Genomic DNA, 13,548 nt, shown 5'->3' on the forward strand with positions numbered 1-13,548 from the left:
AGGACCAGCAGAAAGTGTCATCATTTCTGCACTCCCTTAAGCCCTCTTGAGTTCAAATCTATTTCTAAACTGAAGGACACACTACACGGCATTCGCTTCAGAACTCCTACAGATTCGTCGAGCAATAGACCTTTCCGCTCGTACTGTGAAACGAAGTGAGGTAGCGCAGTGGTTAGCCCACTGCACGGTTCATTTCTGCGTCCGGCCATCCTGATTTAGGTTTTCCGTAATTTCCCTAATTCACTTCAGGCAAATGGCGTGATGGTTCCTTTGAAAGGGCACGGCCGATTTCCCGTCCTTCCCTAATCCGAGCTTGGGCTCCGTCTCTAATGAACTCGATGTCGTCGGGACGTTAAATATCAATATCCTCCTCCTCGAACTGTCAACACAACTGGCACTTCTAAGAGTATCCTACGACTTCCACATCGCTGGCAACGGGTTATACACAATGCTGGTTACTACTTTGAATGCCACTAAAACTCTGAAACACGTATCTAATTTGTACGCCTGTAAATTAAATAGTGGCCACTATTAAAATTTCAACCCCCGTACATACAGACCAAGGTTTTCTGCTTACTGTGTGGCTTAATGGGGCAGTAGCTAGCTGAATGGAGATTTAAGGCTTCGAGTCTGAGCTAATGTAGTTTTCATCGGAAATTCAGTTTCATTGGCGAACAGCGTTAGAGTTAATCGGTGTCAATTAGAGAGCAAGGCGCATTAACGCAAGCGCCTCCTAATGCTCTGGCTGGCTGTCCGGTCGAAAGGCAGCGCCGCACGCACACACCAGGCTGTCGGCCGGGCTTTGTTTTTGAGAAGCTGTTTATTGACAGCCTCCGGGCTTATGGGCTCCCCAGCAAAACACGCGGGGTGGTTCCTGCGCCCATTTATCCGGGATGCCGCTGGATCTCCGCGGAGAGGAATGGCTGGGTGGCGCTGGCGGGAAAACAGAATAAATCTGAGCCAATATTGGAGGAGTCAGGCTCCCTAAAGATGAAGAGGCTGACGGGTGATGTTCACTATACACACAAACGATGGGCGACAGGGAAAGGCACGTGGAGAGCGACTAACTGCCGGGCATTTCGAAATTTCCTGTCATCTCATTTACTGGGTGACATGAGTAGGAGTCTCTGAGATGTCGAAAGAAGTCCATGACATGCATTATATTTAAGTGCCATTAACTATAATGAATATGTGACACGTGAAATTTTCCTTTCGTAAAGAATATTCCATCACGTTTCGGGATTGCAGCCGGAAAACGTCGACTTCTTGTTACGATATATCTGCTGACAACCATTCAACCATCTTCAAGTGCGCGTTTTACACTGGAGACAACTAGTTCACAAAAAGACCATGACGCTTCCAACGACATTTAATTTTATCAATTTTCACATCTGAATTTTAACTCCACGAGTGCGCATTTCGACAAAGAGCGCTCATGTTGCACAACATTACACATGCGCCTGTGGCCATAGATGGAACAATATTCGGAGAGGGTGCTTAACTCGACAAAGGTGGCTCATGTAATGGCTGTATTCGCGTATGCGTCTTCGCTCCAATTCTTTGCATAAAGGTGTCAATTAGAAATCTTTAGTGCAAAACACTCACCTAAAGATGGCTAAATGGTTGCCAGCTAAAATATCGTCGCAAGAAGTCGACGTTATCCGTCTGAATTCCCGAAGCTTCATGGAATAGAATTAATATATCTGAAATAATGTTCTATTACAGATCTAACATGAATTTTAACAATAATAAAATATGGAGATACTGTTCAACAGAAAAAAAACTGCTCGAAACAGAGTAGGGGGTGTTGGAAAAGAATTATCTAATTGTCTGGTAGAAGAATTGTAGGTGCCTCGTTTTATGGAAAGACAGTTACAGTACTTACGGCGTTAGATTCATGAAGCACGCCCAACGTATACCTGAAGAAGAGACAACACAGTTTTGAAATCAGTACAACACAGAGATAAATATCAAAATAAAATAAAACAATACAGCTGAAAGGGAACACACTTTCTTTGGAATAAATAACACCTCATAGTCCTATGAAAATTCGGTACGTAGCCGTCGAAGCCCCTGAACGAGCTTTGTTGACAATATTATTTTAACTCCGATCTCATGGCTGACGCAATGTGTTATGAAAGCACAAAATACTACCGGTGCGCGTAATTTTTATTTTTTGGTTCTGGTATATCTACATCTACATCGACACTCCGCAAATCACATTTAAGTGCCTAGCAGAGGGTTCATCGAACCACCTTCACAATTCTGTTATTCCAGTCTCATAAAGCGCGCGGAAAGAATGAACACCTATACCTTTCCATACGAGCTCTGACTTCCCTTATTTTATCTTGGTGATCGTTCCTCCCTATGTAGGTCGGTGTCAACAAAATATTTTCGCATTCGAAGGAGAAAGTTGGCGATTGGAATTTCGTGAGAAGATTCCGTCGCAACGAAAAACGCCTTTCTTTTAATGATGTCCAGCCCAAATACTGTATCATTTCTGTGACACTCTCTCCCATATTTCGCGGTAATACGAAACGTGCTGCCTTTCATTGAACTTTTTCGATGTACTTCGTTAGTCCTATCCGGTAAAGATCTCACACCGCTCAACAGTATCTAAAAGAGGACGGACAAGCGTAGTGTAAAGTTTCTTTAGTCGGTCTGTTACATTTTCTAAGTGTCCTGCCAATAAAACGCAGTCTTTAGTTTGTCTTGGCCACAAATTTATCTGTGTTCCTTCGAATTTAATTTGTTCGCAGTTGTAATACCTAGCAATTTAGTTGAATTTACGGATTTTAGATTAGAATGATTTATTGTGTAACCGAAGTTTAACGAGTTCCTTTTAGCACTCATGTGGATGACCTCACACTTTTCGCTATTTAAGGTCAAATGCCACTTTTCGCACCATTCCAATATTTCTTCTAAATCGTTTGCAGTTTGTTTTAATCTTCTGATGAGTTTATTAGTCGATAAACGACAGCGTCTTCTGCAAACAACCGAAGGCTACTGCTCAGATTGTCTCCCAAATCGTTTATATACGTAAGGAACAGCAAAGGGCCTATAACACTACCTTGGGGAACGCCAGAAATCACTTCTGTTTTACTCGATGACTTTCCGTCAATTACTACGAACTGTGACCTCTCTGACGGGACATCACAGATCCAATCACATGACTGAGACAATATTCCATAAGTAGGCTATGTCACTACGTGCCGCTTGTGAGGTACAGTGTCGAAAGCCTTCCGGAAATCCAGAAATACGGAATCGATCTGAAATCCCTTGTCAATAGCACTGAAAACTTCATGTGAATATAGAGGTAGTTGTGTTTCACAAGAACGATGTTTTCTAAACCCATGTTGACTGTGTGTCAACAGGTCGTTTCCTTCGAGGTAATTCATTATGTTCGAACACACATGTTCTAAAATCCTGCTGCATATAGACGTTAATGATATGGGTCAGTAATTTAGTGGGTTACTCCTACTACCTTTCTTGAATATAGGTGTGACCTGTGCAACTTCCCAGTCTTTGGGAACGGATCTTTCGTCGAGCAACCGGTAGTATATAAGTATGGAGCTAATGCATCAGCATACTCTGAAAGGAACCTAATTGATATACAGTCTGGACCAGATGACTTGCTTTTATTAAGTGATTTAAGTTGCTTCACTACTCCGAGGTTATTTACTTCTACGTTACTCATATTGGAAGCTGTTCTCGATTCGAATTCTGGAATATTTACTTCTTCGTCTTTTGTGAAAGCATTTCGGAAGGCTGGAAGGCTGTGTTTAGTAACTCTGCTTTGGCAGCACTGTCTTCGATAGTATCTCCATTGCTATCGTGCAGAGAAGGCATTGATTGTTTCTTGCCGCTAATATACTTCACATCCGACCAGAATCCCTTTGGATTTTCTGCCAGGTTTCGTGACAAAGTTTCGTTGTGGAAACTGTTATAAGCATCTATCTAGGTGAAAGCAGCGTCTTGAGAAAGTAATCTTTTGAAACTGATTTCTGTAATGAGAGATTAATACTACGTGCCGGACCAGGACTTGAACCCATGACCTTTATCTTCCTGGGGCAACTGGTTAATATTTGATATTGTTGTACAATTATATTGCAGTTTCGTCTCCCAAAATCCACTAATAAAAACAAATCGCAACGTAATCAAAACACGATAGACATGTTACTACATATGAAAGAGGACGTCGACTCAAATTTCCGCCAGTTGCATGATAGTGACGCCAGTTGTGCCACTATGACAATGCCGATCAGGCTTCCTTTAAATCCACGCTGTAACGCTCGTGAGCGTCAGTTACCTTTGGAAGTGCTGAGTTGATGGTAGTCATGAATGTCTTTAAGGCTATAAAGAAACAACTAGCAACATCTCGCCGAGTATTAACGAGGTCGTGTAACAGCACTCTGAAAAGCTGAATGTTCCTTCTGCATTACCGCAGGAACAATTGGTAGGAATGTAGCCGCTACACATCACTACTAGCAGCGGTGGTCACGAGAATGTACTATAGCAAGAAGACACGTATCCAGACGGCCACGTGGCACTACCGAGATGGTATCACCGAGAAGGAAGAACATCGTGTTCCGTGTATGTCGGCGGCGCATCGACCTGTAACTGCAGCAGCGATCTGAGAAGCAGTTGGCCCCACATGGACACAACGAACTGTTACAGATCTGTTACTTCAAGGACATCTCCGAGCCAGGGACCCTGTAGCGTGACCCAAAACAATCGCTATTTGCGACTTCAGTAGTGTTAAGTGAGAACTCATTAGAGGGTCGGTTGTGGGTATGTTGCGTTTTGTGATAAAAGTTGCTATTGCTTCGGTGACAGTGATGGCATTGTGTTGATTACGAGGCGGCCAGCTGAGGGCCTGAAACCAACCTCTGTGCGTGTTAGACACACTGGACCTCCATCCGGGGGTTATGGTCTGGAGTGGGATTTCGTGTGACAGTAGGAGCACTCCCATGCTTATCTCACTCACCCTTACTGCAAAAATGTAAGTCACTCTGTTGATTCGACCTGTTGTGTTGCCATTTATGAACAGCTTTCCCGGAGGTACTTTCCAACAGGGTAACGCTCTCCCACGTACCGCTGCTGTAGTCTAACATGCTCTACAGACTGTCGACTTGTTGCCTTGGCCTGCTCTATCACCTGATCTGTCTCCAATTGAGCACATATGGAAAATCGTCGGACAACTTCAGCGTCATCCAGAAGCAGCATTAACCGATTCTGTATTGAGCAACCAAGTGCAACAGGCATGGAACTCCATCCCACAATTTGACATCCGGCACCTGTACATCACAATTCATGCACGTTTTCATGCTTGCATTCCACATTGTAGCGGTTACACCAGTCATTAAAGTATGAGCATTTCAGATTTGCAATGGCGTGTCTCATGCTTACATTAACCTGTGATCTTCCAACTTTAATGACAAATATTTTGTCGAGAGAAATGCATTCCAGAAATTTCCTTACTCTGCATTAATTACTTTTTTTGGTGTTGCGAATTTTTTTTGTCAGTTTTCGTCAGCTTATAATTAATTACAAACAAAATTGAATAGGTCACTTTTCTATACTTTCGTTTATTTTGTATAATGACAGAACTATAACATTTAGATTATTTCAGAATTCACTAATACAGGAGACTTTTGCAATGATAAATCATTTCATTTTATTGTACTACATATAAGTTAAGCGCATATCGTTGAATTCATTCCATACGCCTAACACCACTCCCCGTGGGATCCATGATGACTTATGTACTGCTTAAGTATACATGGGGAAGAACCAAATTTGGTACAACCACTAGAAGAAAACATCAAAATCAACTGGTAATAACCCTGAAATCTTCTTTGAGGATGTTGGATACAGTTTAATTTTATCACGTTCGTACTGCATGCACTACTTAGAAACTGCGGGACATGGAATTATAAAGTTTTAACTCCTCCAGTGTATGCTGCGATAGTAGAAGCTATTAAAATTGATTGTTATTTCGAGGCTGTCTGCGATCAGCTCACTATTCTTCTACTTTTCAGGCAATTACCTTATTTTCCCATTTTGTTACTATTGTGCGAATTCCATGTTTGTCATCATCTGAGATTTACTTTCGACCGATGGCGTGCGACATGCTTTAACCGTGTCTACAGGCCTCTAGAGCACGCATCGGACTGATTCAGCGTGTGATGCGACGCATTCCTGTCACTCACCTTGAACTTAGTTGGATCGTTCTTTATCTCCCCATTTGGCTACCACGATACAGTTTTCTGCTAGGACAATTGAAAACGTGAATGTTTTCTTAATGACGATCACGGACGGTACCTTTCACCAACACATCACCCCACCTACCTATCTAGTAAGTGATAGCGGAGAGATGTTTTATTTTTGTTTCTCGATTGATGAATATGAACAAGCGGTAGCAAAATGATATTGTGGATAACAGCAGATTTTGGATACGTAAATGACGGAAATGTAGATTACTTTTTCTTGTTTTCACTCGCTTATTATAACGGCTGCTACATTGATTCTTTGACGAAGAAAGTGTGCGTAGTAGAACCTTCGTCAGACGGCTCCGTGAACCGTTGTAGTTACTGACAACAGCCACAAAGTACTTGTCTTCCTTAAAAAGTTTGCTGTCAGCAGGGAGTCGCAGTCCTAGACCAACAGTAACACTAAAACATACAATGCTAGGAGGGGAAGTGACTTTCCCTGTTATTCGTAGCGTGGCACAATAAAGTGTGAGACAGACAAGCATATTAATTTTTGACCACATACAGATTGATATAAAGAATATACAGATTTTTCTTTTTTGGGGTGGGGGGTTGGGGGGGAATCAGACTTCTTGCTGGTTTTCTGCGGCCCATCGTGCGTGAATTGCTCTCCTGTGCTGACCTCTTGATCTCAAATAGCACATGAATCCAACGTCGTGTGCCATTTATTGGATAGATTCCAGGGTCTTCCTCTACAGCTTTTACCATCTACAGCTCTTTCAAGTACTATATATACTTTATTACTTGCTGTCTTTACACATGTCAGAACGTTCAGTCCTTTGTTGTTGTCAATGATTTCTGCATGTTCGTCCCATCGCCGATTCTGTGGAGACTTTCCTCGCTTCCTATCTTATCCATCCAACTATGCTCAGTGTCCTTCCGTAACAACACATTCAAACGCTTCGATTCTGATTCTTTACGGTTTTCGAACAATCCATGATTCACTTCCACATAATTTACATTCTCAGAACTCTCTTCCTCAAATTTATTTTGCTAGGAATGCCATCTTTGCATGTGATAATCTTCTGCATCTATTCTTGCTTCGTTTGTGATGTGCAGTTTTGCAACCAAGTAAGCAGAATTCGATGTTAAGTTTATCACAGATTTCATTTCTGCCACTTCTCAATGGTTTCATTTTTCTAGGGGGTTTGCTCTCATTCTGTTCAGTATGTTCTACAAATTTTCCCCACTTTCAGTGAGGATAGCAATGTCGTCATGAATGTTATCATTGAAATCCTTTCATCGTGAATGTTAATCACACTCCTGAACCTTCCTTTTATTTCCGTCATTGCTTGTTCTATGTATATACTGAACAGTAGGGGTAAAGGGCTGCTTTAATCACAGCACGTCGTTCTTGGTGTAACGATCGCGTTATTCCCCCTTGGTTGTTGTACATTATGTATACTAGTGAACCTGGCAGTACTTGGCAACTGCTACATACGTATGGCAGTTAAATATCTCACCTAACCTGCTTCTCCCTCACCTCTCTCCATTTTTTTTTCATCTCCTACTCTCTCCCATATCTATCTATCATCTCCCCCCTGCCTCTCTATATCTTGCTTACCCTAGCCCACTTCCCCCCCCCCCCTCTCTCTCTCTCTCTCATATATATATAATCTCCATTTCTCTCCGCTCTCGCCAACGCTACGCCTCGGTTAAAATAAATAACAAATGGGTAAACATTTTGAGAACATTCCAGAATTTGAAACACGAACATCTGCTAGCATGAGTTTCTTAGAAGTAGATACCTTAGGGGTTGCGAAGCAACTCAAATCGCTTGATACGGGCAAGTCTTCAGGTCCAGATTGTATACCGATTAGGTTCCTTTCAGATTACGCTGATACTATAGCTCCCTACTTAGCACTCATATACAACCGCTCGCTCACCGATAGATCTGTACCTACAGATTGGAAAATTGCGCAGGTCGCACCAGTGTTCAAGAAGGGTAGTAGGAGTAATCCATTTAACTACAGACCTATATCATTGACGTCGGTTTGCAGTAGGGTTTTGGAGCATATACTGTATTCAAACATTATGAATCACCTCGAAGGGAACGATCTATTGACACGTAATCAGCATGGCTTCAGAAAACATCGCTCTTGTGAAACGCAGCTAGCTCTTTATTCGCACGAAGTAATGGCCGCTATCGACAGGGGATCTCAAGTTGATTCCGTATTTCTAGATTACCGGAAAGCTTTTGACACCGTTCCTCACAAGCGACTTCTAATCAAGCTGCGGAGCTATGGGGTATCGTCTCAGTTGTGCGACTGGATTCGTGATTTCCTGTCAGGAAGGTCGCAGTTCGTAGTAATAGACGGCAAATCATCGAGTAAAACTGAAGTGATATCAGGTGTTCCCCAGGGAAGCGTCCTGGGACCTCTACTATTCCTGATCTATATAAATGACCTGGGTGACAATCTGAGCAGTTCTCTTAGACTGTTCGCAGATGATGCTGTAATTTACCGTCTAGTAAGGTCATCCGAAGACCAGTATCAGCTGCAAAGCGATTTAGAAAAGATTGCTGTATGGTGTGTCAGGTGGCAGTTGACGCTAAATAACGAAAAGTGTGAGATGATCCACATGAGTTCCAAAAGAAATCCGTTGGAATTCGATTACTCGATAAATAGTACAATTCTCAAGGCTGTCAATTCAACTAAGTACCTGGGTGTTAAAATTACAAACAACTTCAGTTGGAAGGACCACATAGATAATATTGTCGGGAAGGCGAGCCAAAGGTTGCGTTTCATTGGCAGGACACTTAGAAGATGCAACAAGTCCACTAAAGAGACAGCTTACACTACACTCGTTCGTCCTCTGTTAGAATATTGCTGCGCGGTGTGGGATCCTTACCAGGTGGGATTGACGGAGGACATCGAAAGGGTGCAAAGAAGGGCAGCTCGTTTTGTATTATCGCGTTATAGGGGAGAGAGTGTGGCAGATATGATACACGAGTTGGGATGGAAGTCATTACAGCATAGACGTTTTTCGTCGCGGCGAGACCTTCTTACGAAATTTCAGTCACCAACTTTCACTTCCGAATGCGAAAATATTTTGTTGAGCCCAACCTACATAGGTAGGAATGATCATCAAAATAATATAAGAGAAATCAGAGCTCGAACAGAAAGGTTTAGGTGTTCGTTTTTCCCGCTCGCTGTTCGGGAGTGGAATAGTAGAGAGATAGTATGATTGTGGTTCGATGAACCCTCTGCCAAGCACTTAAATGTGAATTGCAGAGTAGTCATGTAGATGTAGATGTAGATGTAGATGTAGATGTATAGGATATGAGAGACCTATCCTGCTGCTCGATTTGTGAGGATAGTTACTTCAATGACAATATTTCACATAGTTTCGATCTGCAAATTGGTAGGATTTCAAAGTTTCGGACGATTCAGATCCCATGGTAGTATTCTGATCATAAGCTGAGAAGTAATTAATACATTCTGTTAAAAAAGACTGCAAGGGAGGAAACAGCACATAGTTTTGTATACAATTGTTGTTTAAAACTATCAGTCGACCACATATTATTGCACCTGGCAGTGAGGACGCTTTGGTCAGCTTATAGTGATGATGTTTGGCTTGTGGGGAAACAACTGCGTGGTCATCAGCGCCCACACACAGTCACAATTCTTACTCAGTCCAATGTTGCACCGTCCAATTTAGCCACTGTCACGAAAGATGAAGAAGATGATATGATAACAACAAAAAAACACCCAGTCCTCGGGCAGAGAAAATCCCCAACTCGCCCGGGAATCGAACCCGGAACCCCAGCTTATCGTGAGTCAGCATGTACTCGAAGTTAAGGGAGTACGTACGTCCTATACCTACAGTGTTGAATTTGCAATATTAATGACCCATTCTTTCAGAACCTTTCCGAGATAGATATCTGAAATTTTTTAGGAAGAATAGTTTCACTTTTTTCTGATTACTGAACCAGGATTAGAATATAAAGACAAATAATTAGTTACGATTTTTCAAAAATTATGTTGATTGTTTTAAGAATATTCCCTTGTTCTTTCTCTAAATAAAACCGTTATAAGTAAAGATGTTTTGGTTGTCCAGCAGGTGCAGTATACTAAGAGGAAACCTAGTGTAAAATAAGACATACGTATTTGTAATAGTTTTTGAGATAACGAGTCAAATATTTTTTTAAAAAATATCATTTCTGGGGAATCAAGTTTAAACACTTTATTTGATGAATTCAGAATGAGATTTTCACTCTACAGCGGAGTGCGTTCTCATATGAAACTTCCTGGTAGGTTAAAACTGTGTGCCGGATCGAGACTCGAACTCGGGACCTCCAGAGTTCGAGTCTCGGTCCGGCACTGAGTTTTAATCCACTGCAGAGTGAAAATCTGGTCCTGGAAACATCACCAAGGCTGTGGCTAAGCCATGTCTCCGCAGTATCCTTTCTTTCAGGAGTGCTAGTTGTGCAAGGTTCGCAGGAGAGCTTCTGTGAAGTTTGGAAGGTAGAAGACAAGGTACTGGCAGAAGGAGAGCTGTGAGGACGGGGCGTCAGTCGTGCCTGAGTAGCTCCGTTGGTAGAGTACTTGTCCGCGAACGGCAAAGGTCCCGAGTTCGAGTCTCGGTCTGGCACACAATCTGCCAGGAAGTTTCACTTTATTTGATATTAACTTTCATATGAAGCCATTCCAGCTCCTAGAAACAACCAGGCCCATAATCAGCATTATCTGAATCGTGTACTTGATCATCCTGCAAACCTAGAAACTTCCTTCTTTCCTTGCCTCTTGCTTGTTTAGTCATTTCCTCTGCTGCACGCTGCGCTTTCATGATCCTGAGTCGACCCATTCGCACAAGGATTGCATTGTGTTGGCTTCTGTAGTGATACCACGTTGCTCTAGTACCCTAATTCTTCCTACATTGTCATCATTAAAAGTTGTGACAGCATCAAAAACACCCAAGCATAGAGTGTTCATGCCTACAATGAAATTTTTTTGGTATGCGGATCCAAATGACATTGACAGACTCATTTGGGTTTTGCGTACAACCATGGAGATATTTGGAAAGGAGATCAGGATGAGCTATCTCTCAATATATTGGCTTAATTGCCTCCATCACTGCACATGGTATGCTGTTTTTGTGCCAAAATTGTTCCCCTGTAACCGCTACCTGAGCTTTGCGGTACTTGCACCATGAATCATTACCAGTTGGGCAAAAACCACGTATATTTATATCATCAGTGGATGATTTGTGGAACAATGGACCCACACTGCTCCTTTCATTCCCTGTTAGTCATGTGTGTTGTTCCTTATTGCCATTCTATAATATTGCTGGAGTTCATTAATGTTTTTGTCTGTAAGTCTTCCTTTAACATTTAGAGTCTTTCTGTTCGGTAACTTCTGTTTTCCATTTGTCCGCTTCAATTTTCGAAGGCGTGTTCCTATCCGTTTTTGAACGTGACCCACACATTCAATCTTCAAATTATACTTCTCTCCATAAGATTGGCTTTACACGACTGTTTTGAAGGCCTTCGAATCACCATCCCTCAAGTACTCAGTGTAGCACACACCTCTTTCCTGTTGTGAAAAATGGCTCTGAGCACTATGGGACTCAACTGCTGTGGTCATTAGTCCCCTAGAACTTAGAACTACTTAAACCTAACTAACCTAAGGACATCACACACATCCATGCCCGAGGCAGGATTCGAACCTGCGACCGCAGCAGTCGCACGGGTCCGGACTGCGCGCCTAGAACCGCGAGACCACCGCGGCCGGCTCCTGTTGTGAGCGTCTGAACTTAGAGACAACTACATCAGCCTCCATACCCCCACTAGTTCAATCATAGTTCTTGGTACAATTTTTTTATGGCTTTCACTTGTTTCTTTCTCAACTGATTTAAACTGATGGCAGTATTTAGTTAGCACTTCCATGTCTAAAATTTTACCTGTGTCTAAACTAGTGACAGTTGCAACGGCATTTTTAGATGTGTGGCCCCTCCTCTGCCATGTACCATCAACTGCCACACATAAGTCCGTCGTGTTATTTAGTTACACTGCTTCTTCAGCAGCGGCTTTCATAGAAGCAGCAGCAACAGATTTGGCAGAGTCACCAATTACTTCCGTGTACTTACTTCATCTGGTTGGTGGGTTTAACAAGTTCAGCGTCGCACGTAATACTTGAGATACAGTCAATCATTTACCTTTGTACCTACAAGACTCTAACATTGCTCTCAAACAAATCAGTCATGCGCTTTTGAGAAGTCCAAAGTGACGTAGAGAGCGTGCAAACTTTGCACTGAACAACAAGTTTGTTAGCTAGTAGAGTCACTGCAGGTGTGTCCTCAAACATGCTAATTTACACACCACAAACCTTACATGATACAGCATCTTGTAAAATCTGTCCTAACATACTCAGATCTAATTAAAAATAACCCAAAGTATTTACATGACGACGGCCGGGGTGGACAAGCGGTTCTTGGCGCTACAGTCGGGGACCGCGCGACCACTACGCTCGCAGGCTCGAATCCTGCCTCCTTAGGTTAGTTAGGTTTAAGTAGTTCTACGTTCTAGGGGACTGATGACCTCAGATGTTAAGTCCCATAGTGCTCAGAGCCATTTGAACCATTTATATGATCTCCTTTGTCAATAAATAAATCCTCATGTTTTCCAAGTTTCCTCCTCAAAGCAGTAGTAGGTCTGTCCTTATCGTGTGTCTGTGAAACATTTATTTCAGAATCAGCTCTGGATTCAGATCCAGTCGTATGTTGACTTCCATGAAACGTCGCTTCTTGAAAGAACTCTTTCATTTCGTCATGTTGGAAAGAGGTATAAGAACTTGAACTGTAAACATAATGGTTTGGAGTACTGGTTTTTTTTTTTTTTTTTTTTTTGTCGTCTGTCTACTGACTGGTTTGATGCAGCCCTCCACGAATTCTTTTCCTGTGCTAACCTCTTCATCTCAGACTACTGTTACAACACCTATAAAATACTACACCCACAAAGTAAACCCACAAGATGCATGTGCAATACCGCCATTTTTCTTTACACAGTGCATCCAACCTCATAGTTCGAATTCAAGGAATAAATAGCCGAAAACCACAGCATTGTAGATTGAATAGTTCCAGAGATAGCAAGTCAATGCACAAAGACCGGATTTTTATTACAGTTGCGTTATTAACTCTGAAATGATAAAAATTACACTTCCAATTGGAATTAATCGATAAATGTTGCATCAAATAATTCAGGAGAGATCAAATATTAATAAGAGAAAATAATCGGAAAATTTGTCTAATGTTTTAAATACTGTCAACGTAGTAAAAA

The 13,548-nt window shown here is 42.1% G+C and overlaps 1 long non-coding RNA gene across 1 annotated transcript in view; it reads right to left on the reverse strand.

Annotated features, from left to right (window-relative positions):
- LOC126354188 (uncharacterized) overlaps nucleotides 1-13,548 on the reverse strand; it is a 926,022-nt gene that overhangs the window by 450,641 nt on the left and 461,833 nt on the right. Inside the window, exon 2 of the long non-coding RNA XR_007565276.1 lies at nucleotides 1,886-1,919. This is a non-coding gene — a long non-coding RNA (uncharacterized LOC126354188). The remainder of the gene's footprint in view (nucleotides 1-1,885; nucleotides 1,920-13,548) is intronic.

This window comes from Schistocerca gregaria, chromosome 3 (assembly GCF_023897955.1).
Source record: "Schistocerca gregaria isolate iqSchGreg1 chromosome 3, iqSchGreg1.2, whole genome shotgun sequence".
In the NCBI taxonomy this organism is placed as follows: Eukaryota; Metazoa; Arthropoda; class Insecta; order Orthoptera; family Acrididae; genus Schistocerca; species Schistocerca gregaria.